The sequence below is a fragment of the Protopterus annectens genome, chromosome 9.part0 (assembly GCF_019279795.1).
Source record: "Protopterus annectens isolate FY-2018-M chromosome 9.part0, PAN1.0, whole genome shotgun sequence".
Taxonomy (NCBI): Eukaryota; Metazoa; Chordata; order Ceratodontiformes; family Protopteridae; genus Protopterus; species Protopterus annectens.
The window spans coordinates 1,303,148,100-1,303,174,709 of NC_056743.1; the positions used below are offsets into that span (position 1 = coordinate 1,303,148,100).

At 41.3% G+C, this 26,610-nt stretch overlaps 1 pseudogene; it reads left to right on the forward strand.

Annotated features, from left to right (window-relative positions):
- The first annotated feature begins 2,921 nt into the window (after positions 1–2,921).
- Positions 2,922–17,459, forward strand: LOC122810942 (annotated as a pseudogene).
- Positions 17,460–26,610: the final 9,151 nt, after the last annotated feature.

Consider the following 26,610-nt stretch of genomic DNA (forward strand, 5'->3'; position numbering starts at 1 on the left):
CCAAATGAGGTATAATGAGGTGCACTTTGAGTCGTGAGAGAGCTATGTCTAGATGTGTACCAAGTACTGTTACTGTTACAGATATAAATTTTAGCAAGCCGGAAAATGCCAAAAAGTAGGCGGCAAAGCAGTAAAACTTAACAAGCAATCAGAAGAAAATACTTAAAATCACAAAAGTGGCTCCTTTTCTTCTCTCAGAGTTTTCTCCCCTTGATAGGTGCTTCAGCAACAACTAGCAAGCCTGAAAAGATGCCAAAACCATGAGGCAGCCGGGTTTTAAGAGAGACAGATCAAGGAGTTTAGAACTGACCCAAAATGGCCAATAAAACTACAGCTTCTAGGTAGTAACCACTCCTCCAGGGACAGGCAGGCTGTTCAGTGTTAACCACTCCCACTGGTGAACACAGAGACTTCCCTTTAGCCCAAGCAATCACTGGCCTTCTAGAAACTTCCAAACAGTTCAGAACAACAAATCTGTAACTGAACTTTCTTAACTTTCAGAAAGTTGGAAAAAATATTTTTTTTTTTTCTTTTTGTTGTAGTTTAAAGGTAGCTCATTGAAATTATGGCTGTGCTTTCAGCATGAATTAGAGTTATGAGCAGCTCTTTTAGTGCCACAAATGGTTGAAAAATTAGGCATATATTCTTCAACCTTGCACACATACACAAGCAGACATGGACATTACTGGATGGTAATAGCTTGAAAAGAACTGTACTATGCAGTATCAGGTGGCAGTCACCATTGCAGCAGATCACAATATTTGGGCTGGGAAGTGTGCATACAAATGAAGAAAATAAAAAGGTATAGTTCACTACCAAAAACATTTGCCACTGTTAAACTGAGAGACAGACACACAGTGTTTCACCTGCTTCATTACAGCACCGAGCAGAACTTAATAAGCAATAGCAGTTATTTCATCAGTCCCCAATAGAGAGTAAAAGTGCAACACCTGATGTATGAAGATCTGTGAAAGAATTCTAGTACTTCCTGGGATCTCTTTTATGATAGAAAAACTGCCAAAACTAAAATAAATCAAATGCCGGTATGGTGGCACATAGGCAGGGTATCTCTCTGTGCTTCTGGCAACCTGAGTTCAGGAACTGAGTTGTGCTGACAATAGGGTTAGCTCGGGGGATAAAGTGAAGCAGATGATAGGCAGCTCTCATACTCTGGGTGGGATGGGGACGGAAAACCCAGTACCTGGGTAAACGCTGGCGGAGATCAGAACCCTCATGGGAATCTGCCATTAACACAGTGGGCAGCAGTCATGTCTTCATGCCATTGCACTAGTAACCTCAGTAGCTAAGTCACAAGGATGATGGCTCTTCGGCCCTGTGCTTGTCACTCCCCATTAGATCCCTTGCTCCCCAGGCCTTGTCATGAGAACCTTTGAGGCTGACTTCCTGTGGGCTCAGGACCCACTCTGTCAAAGGTCACATCTGGGGTACTCAACAATGAGCAACTGGGAGAATCAGGGATGAGTGACCATAAAAGTAGTGAGAATAGTCTGAGGCTGTGTGGGACTAGAGAGGGGGTCAGGCAGGAAGTTAAAAAATTAAATGGAGCACATAAGCAAAAAACTCTTACTCTGCTCAAATGTAATTTGGATGAATAGATGAGTAACCACAAAGTCACCCCCCATTTAAGCACCCCTGTCCCACAGTGATAGGTGAAATATGCAAATGCCCAAATCTATCGTTTCTTGGCCCATCTCAAGGTTATTTGTATGCAAAATATAAGTGCTAAAAACTACTATGGGGATGAAATGCTAGGCTTCTAAAGATTCTTACAGATCAGCAGTCTAGTAAGTACTTATGAACCTATGATCTTATAAGAAGGTTGGCAGTTACATGCTGCTGGCAGCAAGTTTTAGCAGCTGAACAAATATATTGTGAGAATTTGCTACAAAAAAACAAAATGAAATGGATAAAAGAAAAGGGTGAGGATGCATTAGGAGCCAGAGGTAAAAGTGACTCAGAGTCTACTTGGGGTTCTTCATCACCTATCATACATGACTAGCAGTCAAGTAATTCCTTTCAAAAATAAGTAAACCTATATTAATAAATACAGAACAGAAGATAATATGGGCAGAACAATGTCTATGATTATCAAACAAGCTAAAGACATGGATGAAGAAACTGAGCTTTTTCAGTAAAGCATCAGCTCGGGAGATATACTCAAAAAGGAGGTAATCAAGCCGTCAAAAACCTTTAAAAAATCAAAACAGCTGTTGCTGATAAAGTGACAGCTGAAAAAAACCTAAAATGCCTAAATTGGTTAGAACTGCCACATCAAATAACACTAAAAAACATTCTACAGAACTATGCTCCCAGTTGGTCATTGCGATCCAATGATCAGAAACTACTGTCTCTTTACAAACCTAGAAAATCTGCTGGGCATTGTTTGTACTTGTACAAGGTTGCTAAGGCCTGGAACTCCTTGCCTGTATCTATCAGGTCTATAACTTCCCTCCCATTTTTCAAAACCACTCTGAAAGAGTTCCTAGCTAAAATCTGGCACTGTTCTTGCTCAAAACCAGGATAAACTATATCCCTGAATGTGAACAAGTACCTTTTCATTCCTATACCTCCTTACTCTCCCTTCTTCACTTACTTCCTTACCGCTATCTAATTCTCTTCCCTGACTTTCTCTCTAAATATACCATAAGTTTGTTTTTCCCTCGCTTCATATTGCAGTTCCTATTTGTTTTAGACTAACGTACCTTTAATTTCTCTACAAAGTATCTAAAATTTCTTTAAATATTAATATTGATTCTTAACCAATGTTTTTATATGTGTAATGCTGTAATTATTTAAACTACAGATGTTTTTGTTTTATTTTTGAAGATTGTAAAATTATTGTTCTTAAAATGATTTGTGATAATTTGGAGCTTTTTTTCCCAGGCCTCCCCTGAAAATGGGCTTCTACCCAGTCGGGCTTTCCCGGTAATCAAATGTCAATAAATAAATAAATAAATGAACAAACCATACTTTGACTTAAATCAAGAACTTGAGCTCTTCCAGCAAAGCATCAACTCAGGAGATATACTCAAAAAAGAGGTGAGCAAGCCTTCAAAACCTTTAAAAAATTAGAACAACTGTTGGCTGATGAAGTTACAGCTAAATTTTTGAAATGCTTCAGAGAAGTCATTATGTCAGAGCTTTCACACCTGTTCAACTTTACCTGTCAAAGTGAATATGAACTAGAAAACTTGAGATTGCACCTCTCTGAAAATAAGGTAATCTTAGTGACTGCATCATCTGGGAGAGTATTACTCTCTGTGACATCATCATCCTGAGTTGACTAAAGGCTTGTGTGGGTTAATCTTACATAAAGACAAGTTAGTTTTCATCTTGGTAGGTCATAAACAGAGCAGTTTTTAACATTACACAACACTGTCAGAGTCTAACCTGTCAAGGTCACTATGTGTTCATTTCAGACTTCTGAAAAAGCTTCTGACAGACTCTATAGTGGCTATATAATGTTCCTGGGTAAGCACACGAACATCTTCATAGGTTCATAGGTAGGTATTAGGCTATCGGCCCTAGGGGCCCATACAAACCTAGCCAAAAAATGTACCCTGGTTTTCGCCACCCAAGAAAATTATTTTCCTATGCCCCTGTCGAGCAGAGCCACAGAAGTGATCCCCGGGGTGAATTTCCCATTTCCCATCCAATCATCAAGATTTTTCTTGAAGAGTGCTAATGAGGAGCTCTGTTTGACATAGATAGGTAGTCTGTTCCAGAGTATGGGAAGTCTCTGGGACAGGAATCTATCCCTCCAGCATGTTCTGTTTATTGTGGTGACAAGATTAAGGTCCCTAGGCGAGCTGTAGCTCGGAGGGATTGGGATTTCTTTAAGTGGAGCATGTCCAACAGCTCTGGGTTTGACATAGCTTTGTATGTTAGGCAGAGATCGCCCCTGGATAGGTGATATGCGATGGAGTAAAGCTGTAGTTTTTTGAGACAGTCTGCATAGGGCATCTGTTTGAGGCCAGTAATCCTCTTTGTGAGGTATTTCTGTGGTCTTTCCAGTTGTTGCAGATGTCTTGTGAGGTACATACCAAAAGGGGCATTGTACTCTATGATGGGTCTAATGAGTGATGAGTAGAGGGGAATAATGACCTCTTTTTTTCTGGATGAGAATCCTTTTGTGATGAGATGAGCCACGTAGAAGGATTTCCTGACCACTGTGGCAATGTGATTATCAAAGGAGAGACTACTGTCCACCTGTGTCCCAAGGTCTCTTATCACATTTTTGGCATTAAGTAGACTACCAGCTATGTGGTAGTTCATGGGTACAGAGTTTTTACCAAAGGGGATGACAATACACTTTTTGGCATTGAGCTTCAGGCCATGGCTTTGACACCAGGAATCTGTCTCAGTGAGGCCCTTTTGTAGTTTGTCCACATCGTTAGGAGTTTTGATTATGGCTCCTAGTTTGCAGTCATCTGCAAACTTTGTTAGCCAAAGACCTTCTGTGTTGGCCTGCACTTCAGAGAAGTAGATACCAAACAGGAGAGGACCCAGGACTGAACCCTGTGGTACTCCACTTGTCACTGTTCTGATGTCAGATTTGGAATCCACTTTCACAGTGTGGGTTCTGTCCGTGAGCCAGTTGGCAACCCATCTTATGACATAGGGATTTATACCTAGTTTAGTGAGCTTATCTATAATTCCAGAGTGGGGGATGGTGTCGAAAGCCTTGGCGAGATCTAGATAAGCTGTGTGAACCATTTTACCATCATCTATGGCTTTGGTGACTGCTTCAAAGAAGTCAATCAGGTTTAGGAGACATGATCTCCCTTTTACAAATCCAAACTGAGTAGTGTCCAGAGTTTGGAGATTACCTGAACTGGGATTTGAGTGTGTTGTGGAATGAATAAGTTGCTACAAGTTATATGAGTTGATATGATGATTTAGCAGGATCAAGGACTGGCCTTGCCACCTAATGTTTAGGTGACCAGCAAGCTAAAGTAATTGTTGTCTAATAGTGCAATAGACAGACCAGAAAAAAGTTGTTCTCGATATTTTGTAATGGATAGTGGGGTCTATAAGGTCTAGCAACTTCTGTTCTTGACATTGCCAAGATATATTTGTAAGGGAAGACGGCTTGCACCTGTCACCACTGGGCTTCTGGATATTGGCTAAGGCTATTGCCACCCCCATAGTGCCTTTTTTAGGCAAGGCTCAAAAGACAAACCCACCTCCTTAGAAAACAAAAATGGAAAAATCTAAGGGTAATGCTGCTCAACGCCAGAAGTCTGAATCACAAGATGCAGGCACTCGATGCACTCCTCAGTATGGAGAACATTGACATCTGTGCAGTAACTGAAACCTGGTTCAAGGCTCCTGAGAGCACCCCAGCGCTACCAGGCTATACCTCGTATCATGCTTTTCGGCCCCAAAACCCGGGCCGAACCACAAAGGGAGAGGGAGTGTCCATATTCATCAAGGACACCCACACCTCCAGGTTAGTAGCAACACATGAAACATCGGAGACCATAAAGGTGCAACTAACCATAGGCAAAACTGCTATACCACTGGTAGCATGTTACAGACCACCCTCCCAATCTCAGGAACCCCACTCAGCCTTCCTGAAGACATTGAAGGATATGAATGTATCACAAAATACCATCATACTGGGAGACTTCAACTACCCAAACATAGATTGGGTACATTATTCTAGCCCTAACACCCTAGCCCAAAGGTTCCTGGAATTCATAAATTCAAATGCACTGGAACAACTAGTCACCTCTCCCACTAGGGGGGAGATAATATACTAGACCTGATTATCACAAATATGGGGACAAAATGCTCCACACCGGAGGTATACCCCTCACTAGTGAGATCTGACCACAAACTAATCACCCTGGATATACATATCCCACCTCCACCCCCAGCACAAAAGACCACAGTGAAAAACTTCTCAAAATCAGACTTCACTCTTCTTAAGACTGAGATGGTATCCTTTAAGCCCACTGGGCCAGTGGATACCAAATCCCACAATGCCGAATCCTTCACAAATGCTTTCTATGGACATCTCCAAGAATGCATGGATCATGCAATCCCAAATAAATCCAAGTCCCTCTCCACCAAAGGCAAGCATCCTGTCTGGTGGACCTCAGCCATTAACAAATTGTATAACAAAAGAAGGAAGCTACTGCACGACAGAGCAAAATCACATAAAGAGAAGACATCTCTGATCAACACTAGCAGAAAACTACGTTCTCTCATAAAAACATCCAAGGCCAACTTTGAGAGAAAAATCGCTAAGGACACTAAAGATAACCACAAAGCCTTCTTCAGCTATGTTAGAAACCTGGGCGGAAACCCTCAAATATGCTCAGAGTTAGTTCACAACAACAAAAAATACACTGAACCCACAGATATTGCCAACATTCTGGCTGACAGGTTCAGTGCAAATTTCTCCCCTCCCTCACCCCCAAAAGAAGAAATACTTATCCCAGCTGAATGTAATCTCCCTGTCATCTCAGATGTCCAAGTGAGAGCTGCCCTCAACAAAGCTAAAAACACAGCATCAATGGGACCTGATGGTATCCCGGGTTGCATGCTACCTGAACTCCAAGAGGAGCTAAACCCGCACATAAAAATGCTATTTAACCTTAGCCTTACTACAGGATGTGTACCTGAACACTGGCGTACAGCAACAGTAGTCCCACTCCACAAAGGGGGTACCTCTACAGACCCTGGGAACTACCGCCCCATAAGCTTAACCAGCCTGGTCTGCAAAGCTATGGAAAAAATCATTATGGAACTCATAAACAGAGACATTGGGGACCTACAGACACTTGACCCCACCCAGTTTGGCTTTGTAAAGGGCAGATCCTGCCTTTTGATCCTGGTTGACTTTTTTGAAACAGTCACTAGAGCCATTGATGAGGGCAAAGCAGTCCATACAGCCTACCTGGACTTGGCTAAGGCCTTCGACACAATACCCCACTCAGGCATCATAGATAAGCTCAACAGCTTAAACGTAAACCCTTATGTCACTAGATGGGTTGCAAACTGGCTAAAGGACAGAACCCATAAAGTTAAAATTGCTGGAGCAATGTCAGACTCAAAGCCAGTCACAAGTGGTGTCCCACAGGGATCTGTCCTGGGACCCCTCTTGTTCGGCATTTATTTCTCAGATGTTAAAGCAAACATGGGAGGGTTGTGGCTGACAAAGTTCGCAGATGACTGCAAATTAGGCCATAGTCGATACACCAGAGGACACATACATCCTACAAAAGGCCTCACAGAAACGGACAACTGGTGCCGGAGTCATGGCCTTAAACTAAATGCCAAAAAATGTATAGTCATCCCCTTTGGGAAAAACAAAGTACCCACAAATTATCACATAGACAGCAACCCACTGAGTACGGAAAAAGTAATCAGAGACCTAGGGACCCAAGTCGACAGTGACCTCTCATTTGACACCCACGTTGCCAAAGTGGTTAGAAAAACATTATACCTTGCACACCTTATCATGAAGGGATTCACATCCAGATCCAAGGATGTCATTGTACCCCTATACTCCTCCCTCATCAGACCCATGATTGAGTACATTGCCCCATTTGGTATGTACCTCACCCGGCATTTGCAACAGCTGGAGAGACCACAAAAGTACCTCACCAAGAGGATCAAGGGTCTCCAACATATGTCTTATTCTGCCAGACTAATGAAACTCCAGCTCTATTCAGTAGCATACCGCCTGCTCAGAGGTGATCTCTGCCTGATGTACAAGGCCATGTCCAATCAGGAACTGATGGACATGCTCCACCTCAAAAAATCCAAATCCATCAGAACCACGAGAGCTAAAGACTTAAACCTCGGCACAAGTATGAATAGGACATGCTGGAGGGATAGATTCATAACCCAGAGGCTTCCCATGCTCTGGAACAAGATCCCAGTTCAAGTTAGGCAGAGCCCCTCACTGACTCTCTTCAAGAGAAATCTTGATGAGTGGATGGGAGATCATAAGTTTACCCCAGGGGTCACATCTGTGTCACAACTAGACAGGGAAACAGTAAACTAATTCTATTATATAAGGGGACCTTCACTGTGTCACTACTAGACAGAGGCACAGTATTCTAAATCTATTCTGTGCATTTTTGTACCACTTCATGGGGGTGGCGAAAGCCACATCACTATGGCTAGGCTTACAAATGCCCCAGGGCAAATAGCCTAGTACTAAACTATGAAACTACTATGAAACTATAATTAGCCAAATTGATAATGTGTCATCTGTGGATGGATTAGTGGCAATGTTGTTAGAGGAGTTAGTATTTCTTATCTAGAAGTATCCCACAACCACTGGAATATGTACCTGACCCCTTATTTCGAAACTCGTTGTAATTGTTTAAGATTTAATTAGCTTGAGGGTAATCAGGTTTGAATCACCTTCAGTGAAGATAGTAATACCTAGAGACAATGTTAACCAGGCATTAATGTGTACCAATTTATTGTTTATACTACAGCAGTTTGCATGTCCTATTTTAGTCATTTTATGTGGCTGACACTTAAATCTGTATTGTGACTATTATAGGATGATTCTTTTTCTAAGACAGTGCTGTTATGATGGAGAACAGGTTAAGCTGTTTCCAATTAATTCGGACTCACAACGTGTTATGTAAAGGACCAAGTAAGCATGTAAAAATCTGATTAAGGCAGTTCATCTGAACAAGAGACCTGTGGTCTGCTGAAAGTCACTTATTTGCACCAAACATACAGCACCAAATGTTGATGGCCCTTATGGTGATAGCATTGTACCATGTATACCGAATAAGGTTCTCATTGACTAAATGGGGTCAATATTAGAAGTTTGAAACACCAAAAGAGCAAACGCTCTTTAATCGAACTCTAGTACCTGAAACAATACATCGAACATACGGAACAACGATTTTTTTCCAAGGGAAAAAAAAAATTGCTGCTCAAAAAAAAAAATACAAAGACAAAATAAAGTGGGGAGCTTCGCCCCCCCACACCTCTATGTGGTGCCCCCCACAACCCCCCTACTTAAATATACCAACTCCAAGATCGCACCACAGTGGAGAAAATGGCTAAGTCCCAACAACGGCCCAGTGTTTTTTTCCCTGGGTAAAAAATCGCTGTTCCGTACCTTTGATATTGTGTGCTTTCGAATATTAGCATTTGATTAAAGAGTGTTTGCTCTTTTGGTGTTTTGATCTTCTAATATAGAGTCGACTACACGCAGCTGTCAATTTGTTAACATCATCTCTACAAGTACGATCAGTTAAAACTGAATCTAAGACAAACCATCAAATGAACAGATTGTCAAAAGTCATATGATTGAACATTCAGTCCATCGAAAAAAATCCAAATGAAAACAACACCCACATCCAACAGAAAACATGCTTTTGCAGAGGGCCAAGCCCCCCCTGCATTCCCCACACCCCCTGCTAATTATGTATACCATCTCCAAGATTGCACTACAGTGGGGAAAAGGGTAAATGTCTTGATCCCTACTGTAATGCGATCTCAGTATCAATGGTTTGACGGACTGAATTTTCGAACATATGACTTTCGACAATCTGTCGTTTGATAGGAACCCATTAAAACTATTTGTATAACAAATATTTTAGCAACAAGTAACATAACAGAAGACTTGTGTAAATGCAGTGTGGACAGATACTTAACAAGAGTAAACTAGCACTATACGATTCAAGTCAAATTCCTGAACTGTAGTGTATGAAGTAACTAGAACATTAGGAACATTAGTAATAATGTCCAAAGGGATTGTACAGAAGTGTTGTGCAGATTGTTTTTGCCAAAATGGACTGTTTCATTGGTCATTACAGGAAGAAAACTGGTTGTCTTAACTATGAAGTCACATAAGAAGTCACCTGCATGCTAATACTAAATCACAGGCTGTTACAACTGTTCTTGACACAAATAATGTTTAGAACCTTTGGAGAAGGCCATATTACATCAAATTTGTTTATCTTTTAAGTATAGAATGTTTATTATCTGTTATCCTGCATTTATCCTGTCTCATATTTACAACATAGTACAAAGGTTCATAGGTGTATACTAGGCTAATGACTAAAGGGCATTTATAAACCTATCCATGCAACCCAAATTTATCCCATTAGTTTTTGTGCTTTGGTGGTTATTCTAAAGGGTGTATGTTAGCTAGGATTTAATGAGTGCATCTGTCCATTGGAGACATGGGTGTCAGACCTGGGGAAAGTTTTCGATTTCCCATCCACTGGTCCAGATTATGCTTGAATAGGGTCAGGGAAGGGCTCTGCTTCATGTGGATAAGAAATGTATTCCAGAGAATGGGAATTCTCTGAGATACATCTCACCCGCCAACATATCCTTTTTATGTCGTAAACAAACTTTAGGTCCTTCCTCTGTCCTGTCTGTAAGCCAGCTGGCTATCCAGTGTGTTACACAGGGAGTTTATGCCTAATTCTGTGAGTTTGTTTACAATGCCTGAATATCTTATTGTATCAAATGCCTTACCCAGGTTAAGGTAGGCAGTATGCACCATTTTGGCCTCATCTGTTGCCTTGTTGACCTTCTCAAAGATGTCCACCAAGTTTAATGGGCAGGACATGCCTTTGAAGAAACCAAAGTGGGTGGGGCCAAGTGTCTGAAGGTATCCTATGTCATCTTTCATCATTCCTATAATAATTTTTTCCATGGCTTTGTGTATGAGACTAGTCATAGTAATGGTTCTGTAGTTCCCAGGATCTGTTAATGCCCATCCTTGTGCAGAGGGATGACTGTTGCAGTCTCCCATTCGTGTTACTTAAAGCCTGGTCAGGTGTTATAGTTAAATACTGACTCCAGTGGCCCTGAAAAGTCATATTTCAGGCTATTAAGGAGGTATCCTGGGATATTATTGGGGCCCATTAAAGCTGCATTCTTGGTCTTAGAGAGCTCAGCTAGGACCTGCTCCCTACTAAAAATTGGAGGGGTTATGTTACATGGTATTTCCTGGGAAGTGGCTGGGGATGAGTGAGGGTTAAAGTTTGAGCTGAATTTGTTGGCCAGTAGATTTGTTATATCTCCTGACTCCGTGAATCTAGCTTCATTTACAATCAGTTTGGCACACTGGCTTGTTTGAACCAGGCTCTGCTGAGGTGCATCATCTCTGGGACATTTTACAAAATTCCTGTGGCTGCAAAACAAATCTAAGTGCTTTTTCATTTATTTTCACTTATTTGTTGCATTTGCACTTGCCTATCATTTTTATCTGTGCCTTATAACTAATTTTTCACATTTGCACTGTTTTAAAGCAAGTTACTGTTTAACTGCATTTCATTACTATTTACTGCAATTCATTACTGTTTAACTGCATTTTACTGCATTTCATTACTGTTTAACTGTATTTTTTCATACTGTGAGTTCTGTTTTTGTCTGTAAGTGGTTAATCTATGCTTTTCTTTGAGTTTTACTGTGTTCTTAACCCTTAAATTGAGTAGCATAATCTGGATACAAGTTTGCTGCATAGACAGCTGTTTGTTTTTGCTGACTGTGTTTCTTGCAGCCATCTTGAGTTTGCCTTCTGTGTTTCTGGCAGTTATTTTGTATTGGTAGGAGCCTATCTTCTCTGCTAGCGAGAGTAGCAGGGTTGCCTAGACCTTGTCTGATACAAGTTGATTGGTAAAGATAGCAGGGGCCAGCAGGATTGCCTAGATTTCTGTGTTACTAGAATCTTCTATTTTCGTGGTATTTAAACCCTGTGTTTGAGCTTGTTTGCACATCACACACTGCAACTGCACTGTTTTTAACCCATTACAAGGTATTCCGAGTACAAATTTTCTCTTAGTAGCACTTGTATAAGCACCTAATAGTACTCATCTTAGACCTTCCACCCTTTACCCCCTTAGCCCTCTCTGGCCTCTCTCCCTCAGATTCTGATGAATATGGATGGACAATTTCCTATGGGTTCTCCTGCCAGTCTGGTTGATATGGGCATCCTAAGACAATATAGCAACTGCCTCATGTACATGGACAACCCTCTACTACTACCACCTAGGAACACAATTTGTGAGAGATGCAATTGCATTAAGAACCTAGAGTCTATGGTCTCTCTCTTTCTCTCTCTCACAAGCCAGTATATCTGGCACTGAGAAGGTTGTCAACACAAACACCACACTTCAAACACCACCCACACCTACACAACACACACCCACATATGCAGAGGTCCTCAACAAAAACATACCCAAACAAAAGAGACCTCTGAGGCAAAAACACATGTGAACTCCACAGCCCACCACACCACACACCAAACATAGTCCACACACCTGTGTCTAACAGCCACTAAAGCCTAACCATGAACCCAACATATTAGTCATAGGAGACTCCATTGTAAGACACACATATGTGCCCCTCACAAGGCTGGATAAGGAGAAAGTCATGGTTAGTTGTTTGTCAGGTGCCAAAATCCACCATATCACACATGCACTCAAGTCTCTCAACAACAGGTTCTGTTATGACTCTGTCATAGTCTATGTTGGCACGAATGACTTGAGACGTACCTCCCTGGACTATACGAAGAGAGAGATGATCGAGCTCGCTGAATATGTGTCTCAGACAAGTATGCCCCTAGCCTTAAGCAGCATTTTACCATCACCCAGAATGATGCCTCAATACAGACAAAAAAGGATTGACCTTAACAATTGGCTTAGTTTCTGGTGTCAGTCCAAGGGGATCCAGTATCTGACAGCCTGGGAAGACATGATTGACAGACCGCGATGCTTTGCCAGAGATGGCCTGCATCTGTCTCCCTTCAGGCTTCTGGCAAAGGCTCTTGCCTCCCCATATTGCCTTTTTTAGGCAACACCATGAGGTCAAAACTACCAACATGAAAAGTTCATCAAAGCGCAAATTAAAAGTCATGCTGCTAAATGCTAGGAGTCTAAACATGAAACTGCACTCATTACAAGAATTCTTAACCTTGAGAGATGCTGACATTTGTGCAGTCACAGAAACCTGGTTTAAAGCTGTGGAGAGCACCCCAGCCATACCAGGTTACTTATCCTATCATACATTCAGACCCCAAATGGTGGGCAGCAAAGCAAAAGGAGGTGAAGTTTCAATATATATTAAAGACGTACACACCTCCAGGTTGGTCAAACAGTATGATGCACAGGAGACACTCCAGGTGCAATTAACCATTGACAAGACTCCTATTCAAATCATAGCTAGTTACAGGCCACCAACTTCGACTCAAGATGCCCACTCCACCTATCTGGATCTCTTCAAATCTATCAAAATTCACCCTTTTACCCTGACCCTGGGTGACATTAACTGTCCAACCATAGATTGGAAGAACTACTCATGCTAAAACACAAATGCCCAGAGATTCCTTGATTTTGTTAATGCAAATGCATTTGACACCTCCACAAGAGGCGATAATATCCAGCATCCCTACAGTGTCATCTTCCCTGGTAAGACCTGAACACAAAGCGGTCACTTTCAAAGTCACCATACCCCCCGACCCCACCTTGTTAGGGTCAAACATAAAATTTCTCCAAAGATGATTACAGCCTGCTGAGGGGAAGGTATAAACAGCTTCACAACCCCCCCTTCCTCTGTAGGAACTGGCACAAATATCCAAGCCTATACTGAAGTACTATACGAGTATGTATATAGCTGCATGGAATCAGGACTACCGAAAAGGACAAAATCCTCTTCCTTAAGGAAGAGTGAACCTGTATGGTGGACACCTGCAATAAATAAAGTCTATAATAAAAGAAAAAAAATTGCTGTCCAGGACCAAGAAGGAGCAGGTGCCTAATTAGAAGCAATCTCTCCTTAGCCTGAACAAGGAAATAAGAGCACTAGTGAAATTCTCCAAAGCAAACTTCGAGTCCAAACTGACCACATCTAGTAAAGAGAATCATAAGGCCTTCTTCTCATATGTCAACAGTCTCAAAGGAAGCACCCAGATCTGATCAGAACTGGTGGTCAAGGATTCCACATACACAAATGTCGTAGATATAGCCAACCTGCTGGCAGATATTTTCACCAAAAACTTCACCCCTCTGTTCCCCCCATCAGTAAATCTGGACATCCCCAGCACCTTCCCCCCTCCACTTATCTCTATGGTGCAAGTCATCACTGCCCTCTCAAAGGCAAAAAATACAGCCTCCATGGGACCCAATAACATTCCAGGCTGCATCCTACATGAGCTCAGACAGGAACTTGGGCCACCATTAGGCACACTATTCAACCAAAACCTGAGTACTGGCTTCATCCCAGCTGAGTAGAGGACAGCCACAGTCATCCATTTGCATAAAGATGGTGCGTCCACCGATCCAGGAAATTATAGACCCATAGTCTAACTAGCCTTATCTGTAAGGCCATGTAATGGATTATCATGGACCTCATTAACAAGGACATTCGCAACCACCAAACACTCAATCACACACAGTTTGGTTTCATCAAGGGGAGGTCATACCTGTTAAATTTGGTTGACTTCTTTGAGACAGTCAACAAAGCCATGGACGAGGGGAAGACAGTGCAGGCCAAAGCCTTCAACACTATTCCCCACTCTGGTATAATAGATAAACTCTCTCAACTAGGCATCAATCCAGATGTTACCAGATGGGTAGCAAACTGGCTCACTGATAGAACACACCTAGTCAAAATAGGGGAAGCCACCTTAAGCAATAGACCTGTAACAAACAGTGTACCCCAGGGATCATTGTTGGGGCCTCTATTGTTTGGGATATACTTTTATGAGGTGCGGGCCAAAATCAGTGGGCTATGGCTGATCAAGTTTGCAGATGACTGCAATCTGGGCACTGTTATCAATTCCCCTGGTGATGTGGACATCCTCCAAGAGGGTCTCACCCAAACAAATGAATGGTGCCAGAAACATGGCCTCAAACTGAATGCCAAAAAATGCATCATCATCCCCTTTGGGGAGAGTGACATCCCCACAAATTATTACATTAATAACAAGGTCCTAAGCATGCAGTCAGTCGTGAGGGACTTGGGCACCCAGGTTGATAACAAACTGACTTTTGACCACCATATTGCCGCTGTTGTATGGAAAGTTTTCAACATAGCCCACCTCATTAAAAAGGGTATCTCATCCAGGGACAAGGAGGTCATAACATCCCTGTATTCTTTCCTTATAAGACCCATTATTGAGATCAACGCCACTTACGGCATGTACTTCACAAAGCACATGCAGCAGCTGACCACAGAGGTTCCTCACCAGGAGAATCCAGGTCCTCAAACATCTACACTATGCAAATAGGCTAAAAGCCCTGTCCTTCTACCCAGTCTCATACAGACTTCTCAGAGGTGACCTCTGTCTGGCATACAAAGCAATCTCAGACCCCCGCCTTGATGGGACTGGTGCATATCTGCAAGTCACGCTCCACCCGAGTAACCCACATCCTCAGCCTGGACTGTAACATCAATAGGACTTGTTGGCAGGACAGATTTGTGTCCCAGAGACTCCCCCTTCTGTGGAATAGACTCCATCTCCATGTCAAGCAGAGTAGCTCATTAACCATTTTTAAGCGCAACCTGGATAACTGGATTGGGAACAGAAAATACACCCCTGGGATTCCACCTGTGTCTCTGCTGGACAGGGGCATTGGGTGTTGACTTGTCAGGACAGGCTAGGCTTAGAAGGACTTCAGGGCCAATAGCCTAGTAACTTCCTATGATCCAATGATTTGTGTGCTGCCTTTGAGGTATCTGACATAACTAAAGAAGGCCCTTGGCCAAGGGAGCTATCTTTACCACAAAATTTGCTTTCTTGGACTTAATTAGCCTTTTTAGTTGTCTATTTAGTTTCATGAGAGTGTTTTTTATCTTTTTTGATGTAACTGTTCCTAATTTTAGCTGTTACTTTTCTCTTTTGTTGTATAACATATTTACTTGTGGATTCCCCCCTTCTGTCTAATCTAAACAAGTCACTACTAAACAGACTGTCTATTTCTTACAATCACATTGCTAGGTTTGCCACTGACCAGCCATGCAGAACCCACCACTGCATCAACCTCAAACAGCTTCAGTGGCTAGAATTCCCCAGTCTCATACAATATAACCTTCTGATCATAGCTAACAAAATTCTCTATATTCCAGATAACACACCAGCACTTAGTAATATTATCACCGCCCAAAATAATCAGAGACTGCTTAGATCCTCAAATAAACTTCAAATTCTTACAATCAAAACCAACAATACAGCAGGGGAAGCTCTCTTGGCAAACTCTGCAGGTGGAACTTGGAATCAACTCCCAGCTGACATTACTATGCTTTCCTCCCTAAGTCAATTTAAGACCAAACTCAAACAACATCTGGCACTAATCTGGCTCTGCCACTGTAACAAACCTGGCTAAGCCAGCTTTAATGAATGTACATAAAAATCTAATAGATGTCAATACTAATGTGTTTTTATTTCTCCTGACTGTAAATAGTGTTTACTAATTTCACAAATCTGTCTAATTTTGACTGTCAAAGTATTAACAGTAATAGCATACTTGTATTTGACTGCATTGCTATGTCTCACCTTTGTTCTCTGTTATGTTGTCCTTATTATTATGTTTTATTATGTATACCCTGGAACTTTTCTCCCTGGGCCTCCGCTATATATTGTCCGTGTTTTTTTTTCTCTTGTCATCAATCTACAGGAAGTACTTTTGGAAAATCAACAAGCAGATGAAAAGTTCATTAGGATGGGTGTTCATTTAGAAGTGTTTCGGATGATGCTGTATTTGTCGTTTACTGTGACAGTCTTTTGAATTTCCAATCAAGCAGAATATTTTGAGGAGTAAGTCATTAAAAGAAAGAGGGAGATCTTTCCTCCAGAAGAGAAGCTGCAAAGGAAAGAACTTGAAGATTTTAAGGAGAATGAGGTTAAGAAGAGAGCAACAATTGCTGAAGCAGCTGGATACCCTAAAGGAAGATTAATGTGTTCTTGCGAACATTTCTAGACCCTTGTACTTAAATACACTTTTCTGGTTCCTTAAATACCATATATGCTGTTTTCATACCTTGACAGTCTGGATATACAAGCAATTGAAAGTGCTGGTCTAGCATTTGAGACTCCAGTCATTTGATGACTTTGGAGAGTTTTAATTTATTGAAGGTATTATTTCACCAACTGTTACAATATAAAGCTGTTTTAAAAGCTGTTTAAAATTCTTTATATTCTTTATATTTGAATAAAGAATGTTCCATTAGTTGAGATGTTCATTAGAAAAATGAAAATGTACACAGTTAAGAATAATTTTTTAAAAATGTTTCTTTACATGCCCCAGTGTAAGGTCCCAGTGGCCTAATGGATAAGGCATTGGCCTCCTAAGCCAGGGATTGTGGGTTCAGGTCCCATTTTGGATGACATAATCTTGAATATGGGGGCCTGGGTTCTGGACCTGTAAAGGCTGTTTATTATAAGTGGATGGGAAATGGGAAATACACCCCGGGGATCACTTCTGTGGCTCTGCTTGACAGGGGCACAGGAAAATAACTTTCTTTTGTGGCGTAAGCCAGGGAACCTTGTTGGCTAGGCTTACTTAGGCCCTTGATAGCCTAGTACTTACCTATGCCTATGCTGAAAATGGACATGAATCCAGTCAGACTATCCCAGTCAACAAATGTAAAATAAATAAATAAATAAATAAAAATAATTCCACCAGGGTGGATTGCTTTTAGAGTTTGTTTTTAGCTTACTTTTGTTAGGTACAAAAACCTTGGTGCTATGATTGACATGATTGTATAGAGTTTCTGTGAATAATTCCACATAGGCTGCTGTGTTATTTGGGTTTGGAAGGGCTTGGAATTTTGAGAGTTTATTGTTTAATAAAAGGTAGTTTGCTTTGGAATAGTTCCTAACTGTTACAAGGTTTACTGGGGTTGCAAAACTGATTTTTAATTCAAAGGTAACCGCTTTGTGATCTGAACATAGAAGAGAAGACACGGCACCGGCTGGAGTGCAGCATTCTCCCATATTTGTGAGTACCAGGTCCAATATGTTTGTACCTCTAGTGAGCATATGCACTATTTGATTGAGGGTGCTTGTTTTTATAAAGTCTAAGAATCGCTGCACTGGGAAATTTGGGGTCATGTTGGATTCCCAGTATACAGAGGAGTATTAAAGCTCCTCATGAGTCTAGTGTTTATTTGGATGGTTCATAGGTTCAAAGGTTCATAATTATATACTAGGCTAATGACCACCAGGGCCTTTATACATAAGCCTAACCATGCAATCCAATCCAGTTGTGTCTCTATGTATCATGGGTGTTTATTAAGTGATGGTTTGTTAGTTAAGAAGATTCTAGAGATTATGTGAGGTGTATGTTAGTTTGGGCATTACTGTTTGCCTCTGTCTCTGTTTGTGTTATGGGGATTCTATGATAGCTCCCAGTTTGCAGTCATGTGCGAACTTGGTCAGCCAAAGACCCTTGACATTAGCCTTTACCGACAAGAAGCAGATGCCAGATAGAAGCAGTTCCAGCATGGAACCAGTCTCGTAGTGGAGATGGTATCACTAATCCTGCCTTCCTGGCTCCTGTCTGTGAGTTAGATAGCAATCCAGTGAGTTATGTAAAGTTTTATGCCTAGTTTGGTGAGTTTGTCAACTATATTTGAGTGGGGTATTGTATTAAATGCCTTAGCCAGATACAAGTAAGTGGTATACACTATTTTCCCCTCATCCATTGCCTTGGTAAACTTCTCAAAGAAGTCCACCAGGTTTAGTAGGCATGATCTTTCCTTGACAACGATACACTAGGCTGGGTCTAGTGTGTGAAAGGTGCCTATGTCTTTATTGTTCATTTCCATGATAATTCATTACATGGCTTTGCATATTAGTCTAGTCAGACTAATAGGTCTGTAGTTTTCGGGGACGGTTGATGGTTCACCCTTGTCAAGTAGGATAACCATTGCAGTCCTCCATTCTCATGGTACAAAGTCTGTTTTGAGATATAGTTGAATTGTGACTCAAGTGGTCCTGATGGGTCATGTTTTCAGCTATTTAGGAGACATTCTAGGATATTGCTAGGGCCCATTGGTGTGCTTTTGACCTTAGAGAGCACCACCAGGAACTGCTTCCTGTTAGTAGTTGGGGGGTTATGCTCACAGGTATTTCATGGAGGGAGGAAGGAGAGTGGGAGGGATGAAGTTAGCCAGAAAATTGGCTAAGTCACTCTACTCAGTGAGGGTGGCACCACTGACCACCAGTTTGGTACACTAATGTGTGCTGACTTTGAGGTTTCTGATATAGATGTAGAAGGTCTTGTGGCTGTCTTTAGTCTGTGAGGTTATCTTAGCCTTGTAATTTGTCTTGTTGGACTTAATTAGTCCTCTTAGTTTCCTGTTTAGTTTAGTTAGTGAGCTCCTATCATTATGTGAGTTGCTGTTTCTGAGTTTAGCTATTATATAACCTATAAAGTTTAGGATTCCACCAATGTGGTTTGCTTCCCGAGTTTGTTTTGGGCTTACTTCTAGTAGGTACAACAGCCTAAATATAGCCACTTACATGATTGTATAAGGTCTCTTTGAACAAGTCCGCATAGGTTGTTGTGAACTCGGGGTTGGGATGGGTAGTGCAGTTTGATAAACAATCATTTAATAGGCTGTAGTTTGCTTTGGAACAGTTCCTGTTAGCAGGGTTTGCTGAATTACCACATTGATTTTTATTTCGAAGGAGACAGGTTTGTGCCCTGACCTCATCAGTGAGGGTGTTACCCAGGGGGAAGGGGTGCAGTGCTCTACCATATTGGTGAGTACCAGGTCCAGTATGTTTGAACCGGTGGTGAGTGTGCGCACTATCTGGTCAAGGGTATTTGTTTTAATAAAGTCTTAAGTCTAGGAAACCATTGTGCCTGTGAGTATGAAGTAGTGTATGTTTTCCAGTCTACAGAGGGGTAGGTAAAGTCTGTCATGATTGGGGTAGATGGTTTAATGGTGAGTGGTTCCAGTAGGTCTAGGTATCAGCTATGGGATTCTAGGGACTTTGAGGGTATCATATAATTTGCTAGGATATGGTATGGGGCTTTGTCTATGTTGATTTGCACATGGGTAAATTCCAGGGCATCATCATGTTTAACCAATGTAGAATTATGCTTGTTGCTAATAAAGACTGGGACTCCACCACCTTTTGTCCCTGTCTGTGTAGCCTATTGTATAAATGTGTGGAAAACACTGAAGCCTTGCACTGCCAGAGTACTTTCTGCAGATTTAAACTATGATATTATGATTCCTGATATTGCAGGAATTCTGGCTTCTGTCATTTGTTACTGCACTTGAGCTCAAAACCAGTTTGGTTTACATTAAAAGGATTCTTTTGCACTCTAATATTAGCAGAGAGTGAAATTCAACCCATCTGTGGTGGGAACTATTGCTCGCTAGCTTATTGTGTTTTTATCTGATTGGCCTGAGGGTTTAACTTTATAAAAGTATTTCATCCTGCTGGTATAAAAGAATGACATTTCTGTGTGACTGTGCTCATTTATTCAGAGCGTACTTTTACCTGGCTTGGACACCTGTGATGACAAGACTTGGATTGCTTCTAAATCCATCTGGACCCACAAAGCTGATATAAGTATATTTTTTGCACTTGCTCTAATTGTTTCAGTGATATTTAACACTTCTGTGCTGCATTTATTGATTTGGTTGAATTTATCAATGTTTTTCAACTTGAACTTGTTAAAGAAGCTCCATTTGTTTGTTACTGTACTGCTCTTATGTTAACAGTATTCTGATATTTCCTAACCTCTTCTGATATTGCAAAAGCTGTTCCAAGTTTGCCAAAGTTCTCCTGGGTTTGCCAAAATATTTCTAAGTTTTGATAAGGTTTTGTGTGGTGAACATTTCTCAAGGTTAGTGAACTTACTTCCAAGTATTCCTGATATTGCAGGAATTTGGACTTCTGTCATTTGTTACTGCACTTGAGCTCAAAACCAGTTTGTTTTACATCAAAAGGGTTCTTTTGCATTCTGGTGTGGGCAGAGAGCTAAATTTAACCCATCCAAGGAGGGAACTACTGCTTGATAGCTTATTGTGTTTTTGTCTGATTGGCCTGGGGGTTAACTTTATAAAAGTCTTTCATCCTGCTGGTATAAAAGCCGATGTGCAAACACGGTTCCCCATGCTTACATATAAGCAAACCTCTCCAGTTTAAAATCCTCTATAGGAAACACTCTCCATAGTCTCCCACTGTTCACAGCTGCTCAAAGAGCTGCCAGTTTGTGCAGAGGGTGGTACCACTGCAAGTCATCTAATAGTATACTATTAAACACTCTCACTTTGACCTTTAGGTGACTATCCTCTACTCCTTCCCATCTGGAAATGGTGTTTCCTTGCCTTACATCTCATACGCTAGATTCTGACCCTCTGAATCTAGACTGTTTGGTATTACTGTGCTCTTAAACCAGCGTGTAGCTCATTACCTGTCTAAGTTGGGGATTGCTGAAGAAAGGCTCAGTTTGGGGCTTTCCCATTGGGAGTTATGTTAAATCTGTTTAAATTCACCTGTATATAAGCCTTGTATTTGCATGGGTTTGCGCTCAGTTTACTGTTGCTGCTCAACATTTGGTAACCTTAGCCAGAGACACAAAGACCAAGAACCAAAATGACAATGCCTATAAACATTTCAAATAACACTTGGCTGGATGAGAACATTAAGTTTATTCCAGACCATAAAAACAACAATAGCTTAGATCTTTTGTCCAAAGTCCATGGACTTCATTAGAGTTAATGCTGAACAATTAAAAAGCAGTTTAAATACCAAATGAAATACAAAGTAACTAATCAAAGACACCTCCACATGAATAAAAATACTTTGGATGAAGTTATAAAGGTACACACACACTAAAAGTAAATGAATAACAACATTGTTACACAACCTAAATAAGAACCACTAACAGTCGTAAAAACAAGTAAAGATGTAGATGTAATAAAATTACAAAATATTTCTCTTGCTTTCAGGACACTCATAATAGAAACATTATCATTCAAGCTAGTGGGACCTGTGGTATTCAGTCGCAATTGCCAACATAATTTTTTGTACTCTAACAATGTATCTATGTCTCCCCCCATGACCCTTATGTTCACTTTATCAATAACAAAAAAGACAAACTTCTTAAAGGAACCACACTGTCCTGAGTGTCTATTTAAAACATTGGTGGGCTTCTTATTCTTCTTTATATCACAAATATGTTCTCTAATCCTCTCCTTCAGTTTTCTGTTAGTTTTGCCCACATAAAATGCTTCACATGCTGTACAACATGCAAAGTAAACTACCCCATTGGTATCACAACTACACCTCCTGGGGCTAGCTAATGTCTGATCGTAACCCTTCACAGTTGCATATGGACCCTCATGTATGAACTTAGATTGTTTGATTGGCTACTTTGTATTTCAGTTGGCATTTAAACTGCTTTTTAATTGTTCAGCATTAACTCTGATGATGTCCATGGATTTTGTTTTTATGGTCTGGAATAAATTTAATATTATTATCCAGCCGAATATTATTTGAACTTTAGCCAGAGGTCTAGAGTACATCTGCACTAAAATCCAAGGCATCCATTAAAAAAACTGAAAAATAGGTATCTTTTAAGCCAGCACTGCACTTTGTTAACTGGATTTAATTGAACTACTCCTTCATTTTTATTGTTTGTGACTGCTTTTTACTCTTATATTGTGTTTCATTGCATTATATAGCATAGGCTAGATTCAGACTTGCTGAATCTAGACTGTCTGGTATCACTGTGCTCTTAAGCCAGTCATCTTACATTAATAGGGCCTCCTTGCACACTTGTGGCAGAGGTGTGCAGCTCAAGACCCATTTGAGTTGGGGGCAGCTAGAGAAAAAACTCAGTTTCTGGCTTTCCCATTGGTAGTTGTGTTAAAAACTGTTTAAATTTGCCTGTATATAAGCTTCACATTTGCCAGTTGCTACTCACCACACAATGGGGTTTAGCAGTGTCCTGTATAGATGCAAACTCCTGGGAACATTATTTTTCCTTAGAGACCTTCCAGTAGAACCCCCAAGCTTCCCTGCTGAGTAAAGGGCAACTCAGTTGCACTCTAAGCAGTGTTCTCACACATCATTCACAACCTGCTAAACACCCACTGCCTTTGCTACTCCAAGTCAAACTAGCCCACTAGTTAAGCCAAAGTCCTAAGTCCAGCTAGCCCACTTCTTTCCTAAATACCACATTTTTCCTTAGAGACCTTCCAGTAGAACCCCCAAGCTTCCCTGCTGAGCAAAGGGCAACTCAATTGCACTCTAAGCAGTGTTCTCACACATCATTCATAACCTGCTAAACACCCACTGCCTTTGCTACTCCAAGTCAAACTAGCCCACTAGTTAAGCCACAGTCCTAAGTCCAGCTAGCCCACTTATTTCCTAAATACCACATTCAGAAAAATCCTGCCACAATGGACAGGCAGTTTCCCATCATTTCTTCTGCCATCTTGATTGATATGGGCATCTTGAGGCAATGTAGCAATTCTTTATGGATACTGACAACCATTTGCTCCTAAAGCAAACTAACACCCTATGTAACAGAAGCAAATACACTGTGAAATTGGAGTCAATTCTCTTACGTAAAAACAAACTAGACATCAAACACATTGTCAGCACACACACTTCATCTCTCACGCAAACCTCACCTTTCACACAAAATAAGGTCACGACACATAAACCCACATACATGGAGGTAATCACTAAAAGCCTACCAAAAGAACAGAGACTTCCCAAATGCATACCACCCACACTCACCACTAAGCAAAAAGAAACCACTACACATATCAATGCACACACCTGTGTTTCAACAAATAAGCCTCTAAGGCAAAACACATCAAATGTCATGGTCATAGGCAACTTCATAGTGAGACACACAAAGGTCCCTCTCACCAGACTGGGCAAGGAGAAGGTCAAGGGCAGCTTCCTGTCAGGTGCCAGATCTGACAAATCACACAAGTACTCAAGTCACTCAACAACAAGTACCATTCTGACTCTGTCATAGTCCATGTTGTAGTGAATGACTTGAGGTGCGTCTCTCTAAGCGCTTTTATATCACATCATCGAAATTTCAAAATATCGAATCTGATATGGTTGACACCATATCAACGATATTTTGAAACTCTGAACATAAAAAAAGAAAACAAAAAAGAAAAAAATAAAACAACTAAACATTGCAAGCAAGGGGGCAAGCCCCCCTGCACCCCCCCCACACCCCTGTTACTTAAATATACCAACTCCGAGATCGCACTACATTGCAGTAAACGGAAATCTCCCCTTACAGAGATTTCCGTTAAAATGTGAGATGTCTTTCACTTTCGAAGATATGGTGCCGACTATAACAGCTTCGATATTTTCAGTCTTCGACGAAACGATATAGACTCTATCTAAACTGTATGAAAAGAGACATAACAGAACTCTCTGATTATATGTACCAGACAGGTATGTCCCTAGCCCTAAGCAGTATCCTACCCTCACCCAGGATGATGCCATAATATAAACAAAAATGATTGACTTCAACAATTAACTTCTGGTGTCAGTCCAGGAGGATCCAGTATCTGTCAGCCTGGGAGGATATGGTAGACAGACCTCACTGCTTTGCTAGAGATGGCCTGCAACTGCCCCCCCCAGGCTTTAGGGTACTGGAAAAGGCCCTTGCCTCCCCATAGTGCATTTTTTAGGCAATGTCAAAACAACAAGTTTTTCAACATAACAAAATCTAATAGAGACAAACTTAAGGTCATGCTGCTGAATGCTAGGCATTTAAACACAAAACTGCACTCTCTGGAAGCACTCCTCCCCTTGGAGGATGCTCAGATCTATGCAGTTACCGAGACATGGTTCAAGGCCTCTGAGAACACCCCAGCCATGCAAGGCTACAATGCCTTCAACATGTTCAGACCTCAAAATGAGCATGAAGGAGCTAAAGTTGGAGGTGTATCAATCTTTATTTAAACTAAATACACTTCGAGACTGGTCAAACAGCATGACTCTCTCGAACCACTCAATGTCCAATTAACTATTGGGAAAGTACCATACCACATCATTGCTAGCTATAGATCCCCTACCATGAACCAGGATAAGCACACTGCCTACCTCGATTTACTGGAATCCCCTCGCCGTACAGCCCAACACCTTAGTCATGGGAGATTTCAACTATCCTTCCATAGACTGGGGGACATACATGAGCAAAAACACACTCACACAGAGGTTCCTGGACTTTGTTAACACAAATGCTCTGGAACAGATAGTTTGCACCCCACTAGGGACTCTAATGTTCTTGACCGTACTCACCAACATGGGAGATCGCTGTACTTTCCAATGTGTGATGCCCTCCATGGTTAGGTCAGACCACAAATCAGTCTCGATTAAAGTAACTACTGGAACTGACACCCTCAGAAGATTAAAAATGATAGAAAACTTCACCAAAGCTAACTACAGCCTACTAAATGATGGTATAAAAAGCTGCAATCGCAGACATCAATGGTCACTATGCAGAAGTGTATGCAAATGCCCTGTACAATCACTTAAGTGACTGCATAAACTCTGCTGTACCTGAAGAGATCAAAACCAGGTCTTCCCATAAAAACAAACCACCGTGGTGGACTTCAAGTGTAAATAGATTATATAACAAGAGGAAGAAACTGTTTTCCAAAAGCAAGAAGGATATCACTCTGCAAAGAAAGAGCTCCCTCCTAAGCCTAAACAGGAAAATCAGAAATCTTGTAAACTCTTCTAAAGCAAATTATGAAACTAAAATCACATCCCTAGCCAAGGATAATCATGAGGCATTCTTAACTACATCTGAAGTCTAAAAGGGAATGCCCAGCTATGTGCCAAACTGGTTGTAGACGGGATCACTCATACTATACCAGAAGATATCACCAACCTGCTAGCTGACAGATTCAGTGCAAACTTCAACCCCCTATTCCCACCTACCATATCCCAAAGCATACCTGACACCAGTCTTCTGTCTAGTATCTCTAGAGAACAGGTAATCTCTGCGCTCGCCAAGACCAAAAACACGGCCTTAGTGGGACCAGATAATATCCCAGGTTGTTTACTAAATAATCTAAAACAAGTCCTAGTGGATCCACTTGGCATTCTTTTTAATCATAGCTTGAGACCTGGCTATGTTCCTGCAAAATGAAGAACAGCAACAATAATCCTCCTGCACAAACAGCGACCATCAACTGACCATGGGAACTACAGACACATAAGTCTAACTAGCCTCATCTGCAAGATCCATGGAAAGAATTATCATGGACCTTATCAACAAGGACATGGAAGACCTCCAAACACTGGACCCAACCCAGTTTGGCTTTGTTAAGGGTAGATCATGCTTACTAAACCTGGTAGACTTCTATGAGACTGTCATCAAAGCCATGGATGAAGGTAAGAAAGTGCACACAGCTTATCTCAACCTTGCCAAGGCTTTTGACACAATTCCCCACTCTGGCATCATTGAGAGACTCTCCCAGCTAGGATTAACCCTTATGTTACTAAATGGGTAGCTAATTGGCTCACCAACAGAATGCAATCTGAAATTGGTGACTCCACCTCCACCAGTAGACCTGTCACCAGTGGAGTACCACAGGTTGTCTCTGCTGGGCACCTTACTGTTTGACATTTAT